At 42.5% G+C, this 6,858-nt stretch overlaps 1 protein-coding gene across 1 annotated transcript in view; it reads left to right on the forward strand.

Annotated features, from left to right (window-relative positions):
- Positions 1-6,858, forward strand: part of LOC103737032 (E3 ubiquitin-protein ligase HACE1) — a 74,363-nt gene that overhangs the window by 62,928 nt on the left and 4,577 nt on the right. Inside the window, exon 7 of the mRNA XM_017799053.2 lies at positions 5,664-5,749. The gene's annotated coding sequence lies outside the window, so the exon portion shown is untranslated. The remainder of the gene's footprint in view (positions 1-5,663; positions 5,750-6,858) is intronic.

Consider the following 6,858-nt stretch of genomic DNA (forward strand, 5'->3'; position numbering starts at 1 on the left):
AAAGGACCTGAATAGAAATGTCCTAAGAGAACACAAGGACACTAGGAAAAATGCCCTGCAAGAGTCATTATTAGGGAAGTAGAATCAACCACCTGATTGTACTTAGGATGACTGAAAACGGCTGGATTCAAAATAAGAAAGGTGTGCTGGGGGGATGGCATAGTGGATACACTGTTTACCCTGAAGTAAGAACAAACTTGGGATCTGGCACTCAAGACCCCCAGCAACCATTTAAATACAGGTGGCATGGCAGCCTTCCAGGAATCCCAGTTTGGGATGTAGACACAGTATTCCTGGAGAAAACTGGCTAGGCAGACTAGAAAATGTCAAGCTGTAGGTTCAGTGATAGACTTGGCTCAGTATAAAAGTGGAGAATGATTCAGAGAGCACCCCCAACATCAACCGTGGGTGTCCCCAAGGTTGCTAATAAACAGACATATACAGACACACAAACACACCCACACACACACGTGCACACATACACACAAACACAAACATGCACATACACTTCCCTCACACCACACTAACTTACATATGTCAATACAAAAGCATAATTCTCACCTCAAAGGGGATATGAGATGGCTTATTCTGGATCAAATATGAGTGACCATGGCCCGGGAACACAGATTTGGGTTACACAAAATTCCATGTTCCAACGTAGTAGCACTTTTATGGACCTTTTATAGTAAGAGAACAAAGACAAGTCATAAATCAAGAGGTATTTCAAATAAGTTGCTGGATACATACAGGAAGAAGATCATTGAAAAGCTGGGGGGCGGATTTTTACTATAGGTCTCAACTACTATCAGATAACATTCTTAGCTTTTTGATTGGTGGGACATGGTGGTCTGCTGAGTTGAGTTACTACATCCAAAAGGTTTCTATCTGTTACTCATGGGATGTTAAGTCAGAAAAAAATGTTGAGCAAGGAGTGGCTATTTAAGGGGCTAAAGATGACCCAAGATAAAAGGTAATTAGGCTTAGATCTGGCAACATTCCAAACTACAAAATCACTGACGTTCTAATCACTTGATCAGTCTTTGTAGAATGCACAGTTTCAATCTGAAATTTTTCTGGGAACATTGGTTCACACATACAGTAGAAAAAGTCAAAAGCTAAGTATGTGTCAGCATATGGAGAAAGGGATCCTGTATATATGGTTGGTAGCAAGCATGTTATGACGAAAAGGGAAAACATTATTCCTTTAAAAATGATGGGAAATTATTCCTTTAAAAGTGATGGGAAATCTTGGTTGTCAGCTTGACATATCTGAGAAGAGGAAGTCCAAGCTGAGGAATTTCCTCCGTCAGACTGGCTTGTGAGCACATCTGTGGGACCTTTTCTTAATTGTTCATTCATTTGCAATGGCCCAGCCCACTGTGGAGAGTGCCGTACTTAGCAAACAGCTAGGAAGTGTTCATCCACTGTTTCTCCACCAAGCTCCAGCTACCAGGTTCCTGCCTTGAGTTCCTGCCCTGGCTTTCCCTTCATGATGAACTATAACCTGTAAGCTGAAATAAACCCTACCTCCACCCAAGTTGTTTTAGAGGATGGTATTTTTTTAAGTCACAGGTAGCAAATTAGAACAAAATACAACCACTGTTTCACCTAAAAATTGCACTTTGAGTTATTTATTCTGAGGAACTAAAAAATAAACTTGGAGAGGAGGTTACACTCCCTTGCTCATTCTAGGGTGCTTCATAGAAGCAAGATGCAAACACAGGCTCTGCATGCATGCAGATGTATTCAACCACAAACATACATGCACATGTACATACATAGGAACATGGTCAAGTGATATTCATATAAATTCTGGAACACAGAAATGCATATTATGTGGTGAACTATGTGACTGAGTCTGCTTGGTTGCTTAACAGTAACATCTCCCTCTGCTTTCTAAATTCCCCTTCCATTTCCTTTCTCTGTGAAGACCATGGGCATCTGTGCTGGATGCTTTAGTGTGAACTTGACACACCTGGGTTGAGGGAGCCTCAATTGGGGAATTGCCTCCATTGGACTGGCCTGTGGCCATGTCTGAGGGGCATCTTCTTGATTCTTGAGTGATGTGGGAGGGCCCAGCTCACTGTGGGTGGTGCCATCCCTGGGCAGGTGGGCCTATGTTGTACCTACTTGGGCTCCCTGATGAACTGTGACCCAGGAGATGTAAGATATATAAACCCTTTCCTCCCCAAGTTAGTAGTGGTCAGAGTGTTTTGTCACAGCAATGAAGAAACAAAGACAGCATCTATCTCTTTTTCCAAGCAGAAGTCAGAGAGGATCCTCGTATTTCCCTCAGCCTTGGGTCATCTGCAGAGCATCACTGAGGTATATTAGTTTTTTACTAACATTCAGTCCTATATACTCCTTCCTCAGCTTCCATGATCTAAGCTATAACCTCAGTCTGTGTGCAAGATGCAAAATACACTTGTCAGTGTTTTGTTGCGACTGCTTCCCAGTCCTTGGTAAATCATCTGCTTTCAACATGAAGTGTTGTTTTAGAAAGACAAGCCTGTCTCTGCAACCCTTTCATATGTTTTTCAGGAGCTGTCCTGGTAGGTCACATCAGTTTGCTAGTTACTTTTCTGGTGCTATGATATAATACCGTGGCTAGGGCAACTTACTGAAGGAAAAGTTTATTTGTTAAAGAGAAAGAGTCCAAAAGGTCAAAATCAGTATGTTAATTACTTTTATGTTGCTGTGATAAAACACCATGATCAAGGCAACTTATTGAAAGAAGAGCTGACTTGGCTTATGTTGAAAGTCAGTTGGAAAGAGCCAAAGTGACAGATAGGGGATGAATACAGAGGCAGGTGGATCAGAAAGTGGCGATCTCGGATCTCCAAGCCCACAGAAAGAAGAGAGACAGACACATGACATGGGTCCAAGCCACCCACAGTGACTGTCTTCGTTCTGCAAGGCTGCTGCCCTTAACCCTCCAAAAAGCACCACTAACTGGGGGAAGTGTTAAAATACCTAAAGCTTAGGGGAGACACATTCAAAACTGCAGAGTTAGCTTCCTTTGTCACACAACCGATGTCCTGAGTCATCTACAAATTTGTCAATGCTACATATGTCTTTAAGGATACTGTTTTGTTTTTGTTTTGTTTTTTTGGATCTGAAGCAAAACAATAACAGAGTTGGGACATCAGGAAAGGACAACCTAAGGAGGGTCAGGAACCGAGAAACAGGAGCTATCAGAAGACAAGTGGAAAAAATTCGAAGTGGTATTGTGTTTGTATATTTCCAAGAGAGGCCAGAAAGCATGAAGATTTGTAAGAGGTCCTGGGTCTAAGAGGTGCAAAGGTCATTTGAGAAATCCTTTGAGTAGAAGGTCAAAGAAAAATTGTCCAGGATACAAACAGGAGGTTAAGCCACAGCATATTGACTTGCTAATGGCAGACAACAAGAAGTCACCAGGTTATACAACCTACACCTTATGCTCCGCCATAATTCTTACTTTTCAAACTTCCAGCCAGGCTGAGAAAACAGCTGTCAGTCTTCTATTTAAAAGCTCAGCTACATTCCTCCTTCTGTTCAAATATCTTACATAATTTATAGGGGTTTGAACTTAAAGTATCTTTCACCACATATGGGGATTTGTGAGGTGAGGAGCACAAAGAAATATCTAAGTGTGGCTAACAATGAGTTTTATCCTTCCGACATCTCTTAAATTGAGAGGAAAGGGTGCATTTCTCACTTGAAAATTTATTGCAGGACCCTGGAAGAGATTCTCTTTCCCTGAGAGGGAGTTGACTGCAGCTGTTTCATTTTATTTATTTATTTTTTAAGGAATCATCCGGTGTTTTCGTCACTCAAATATTGAAGAACAGCCTCTTTAGAAAATAAATTCATAGCTGGGCATGGGGGCTCATGCCTTTAATCCCAGCAGTCGGGAGGCACAGGCAGAGGCAGGCAGATCTCTGTGAGTTCAAGGCCAGCCTGGTCTACATAGTGAGTTCCAGGCCAGTTGGGGCTACAAGGATACATAAACTATTTAAAAAAAAAAAAAAAAAAAAAGGAAAAAAAGGAAATAAGTTCGTACAATGTGGAGCTGGAGAATGTAATGAGGGAAACATGATTGGGGACCCATAGAACCCTACATCTCTAACACCTGTGATTTCTTTATTGGCAGCCAGAGATTGCCAATAACAACTTCTGAAGGCAGTTACATGAAGTACATCTCTGGAGAAGAAGAAAAAAATACCATTAGAAATGGCTTCCATTATTTTGGCTTTTTTTTTCTATTCTGCCCCTCCCCCCTCCACTCCTTCAGTGCATGAAGGACATAGAATTCATTATTCTATCATGGTGTACATCCACTTTCATCAATGAAGAAGAAATTCATTCTCCAGGTATTGGTAATGATTGGGGCACAGTATTTAGACTTTGTTGCTGTATCTCATTTAAGTCTGGTCATTATTGGGTTAATTACAAAAATGCCATGAATGTAAATAAGTGTCCCCACTGGAATGGAAGACCCAAATGATTTCTTCAAGAAGACAATGCAAAGTTTCTACCATTGCAAGCAAAGGGAAGTGGTGCTGTTTCCAACAGGAATTTCCAGCTGCCTGAACTCTCCAATCAGCAACATATATGGAGCTCCTAAGACTGGGAAAATATTAAGCAACCAGGAAATGTGGAAAGGAAGAGGCAAATAGAGCACATAGGTTTGCTCTCTTTGTTTCAGAGGAGTGCATCAACAGAGAGAGAGAGGGAGAGGAGAGAGAGAGGATAGACCAATTCCCTAAATGGTAGTTAGGGTTTTCTCTTCAGAGGGACAAATGATGGAAACAGGAAGTACAAACTGGTGAGTGAGACATGGGATCCAAAGCAAAAGTTCCAAAAACGTCCTTGGTTGCTTGATCAGGACTGTCAGAAGGGAGCTGAGGTTTCTTACTTCCTCCTGAATGAGCCCCCTGTCTGGAGGCTGTAAGTGGAGGTGGGGCCTGACACTACAGTCTAGACAGTGACCCCTTCTGGTGAACAGCCTTCAAACTGGTTCTCTGTATCTTCATAGTAAAAATGGGTTATATCTATTTCACAGACTCAGCTTACCTTCTAAATAGTTTTAAGGTCACCTCTCTTCAGAGGGCAGTAAAGGCCTTTGTCCTTCAGATCAAGAAAATGGAATCTCTGGCCTGGGTAGAGAACTAACTTCCTAGTTGGGCATGTCCATTTCCTGGCCAAAGATCACCCCTCTGGGAGGCAGTTCCACCTCCAAATTGCCAAAGAGTTGGAGGAATAATTATCTCTTTAATGAAACAGTGTACTTTACCGTCTCAGAATTCCTGCTCCATACCACTGTATCTTTGAGGACTTTACCCATGGAGCTCCATATATCTGGCCCATTTTTTGAGTCACTTTGACAAGCACTAACTTTTTTTCTTTCTATGTCTGTTCTAAGCATGTTGTCCCTAGCACTTTGGCCTTCCCTCTTTCTCTGAAGCCCTCCTTCCTGTCACATGCTGGCTCCTCTGGAATGCGGCTGACCTCCACACTGGCCTAACCCAAAGAGACTGGAGAACATGCATTTAAAACTTGCAACTGGCAACCCTTATGAATATTCTTTGCTCACAAAACCTGTTCCTTTTAACTGACTCTAAACTTGATTCTTTGTTTTCCATCTTTTTTTTCTTTTTTAATCTTTCTTTTTTTGTCAATAGGTGTTTAATTTAAGTCCCAGGGATAACTTACTGGATAACTTCCATTGTCAACTGGACACACCCAGGAAAAGGGAACCTCAGTTAAGGTATTGTCTCTATCAATTGCCCAGGAGCCATGTCTGTTGAGGCATTTTCTTGGTGTGTAAGTGATGTGGGAGATTCCATTCCAAGACAGGTGGTCCTGGATTGTATAAGAAAGCAGGATGAGCACAGGCTAGAGGAGCGAGCCAGTAAACAATGTTCCTCCATCCGCTGTACTTCAATTCCTGCATCCTGGTCCTTGCCCTGAGCTGCTGCCTTGGTTTAACTGAAGGATGGATTGTAATTTGTAAGCTGAAATAAAACCTCCTCCTGTCCCCCAAGTTGGTCGGTCATAGTGTTTTATCATAGGAAGAGAAACAATGCTAGAACAAAATTTGGTGCCAGGCAATGGGATATTGCCCTGGTGGACCTGACCAGTTTTCTTTTTGTTTGTTTATTTCATTTTGAAGTTTATGTAAGTGTTTGGGCTGGAAAACTTGTTGAGTGCTCAGAGCCTAGCAGGCTGTTCTGTGGGAACTTGGAAAATAGTGCTGAGGGAATGGGGATGATAGAGGCCTCTGCTGTTTCAAGGGAATCAAAGACAATCAGGACTATTTGTATGACATTTCAAATTGAGAATCTGGGGTTTCTGGTCAGTTGGTGCAGAAGAATCAGCTGTGGTTAACAAGGGACCAGAACCACTGAGGTGAATGCTTTGCCTTACTGGGATAATGTATGCTTCTCACCTGGGGCTGAAAAATAAGCTGTGACCAAGAAGAGACCAGTATCATTGAGGTGAAATCTTGTGGGAAGTATTTCCTCAGGGTCAGTATACAGAGGCTGCGGTTCTGGGCGGGGGTGGGGGATACAGCTCAAGCTGGGAACAGAATGTGGTAATGTGTAAGAATCCTCCGTGTGCTGTTGCCTCAGAAGACATGAAGGGCCATGGACAAAGAACAGGACAGGACATTTGTGAAGGTGCAGCCTTAGTTCTTGTTCTAGTTTGTTTCTTCATTCTTGTGACAAAATACTCTGACCACTACCAACTTGGGGAGGAAAGGGTTTATTTAGCTTACATATCCTGGGTCACAGTTCATCTGGGAGCCCAAGGTAGAAACTCAGGGCAGGAACCTGGAGGCAGGAGCTGGAACACAGGCCATGGAGGAATGCTGCT

Source organism: Nannospalax galili, unplaced genomic scaffold (genome assembly GCF_000622305.1).
Source record: "Nannospalax galili isolate Female #2095 unplaced genomic scaffold, S.galili_v1.0 scaffold2818, whole genome shotgun sequence".
NCBI lineage: Eukaryota > Metazoa > Chordata > Mammalia > Rodentia > Spalacidae > Nannospalax > Nannospalax galili.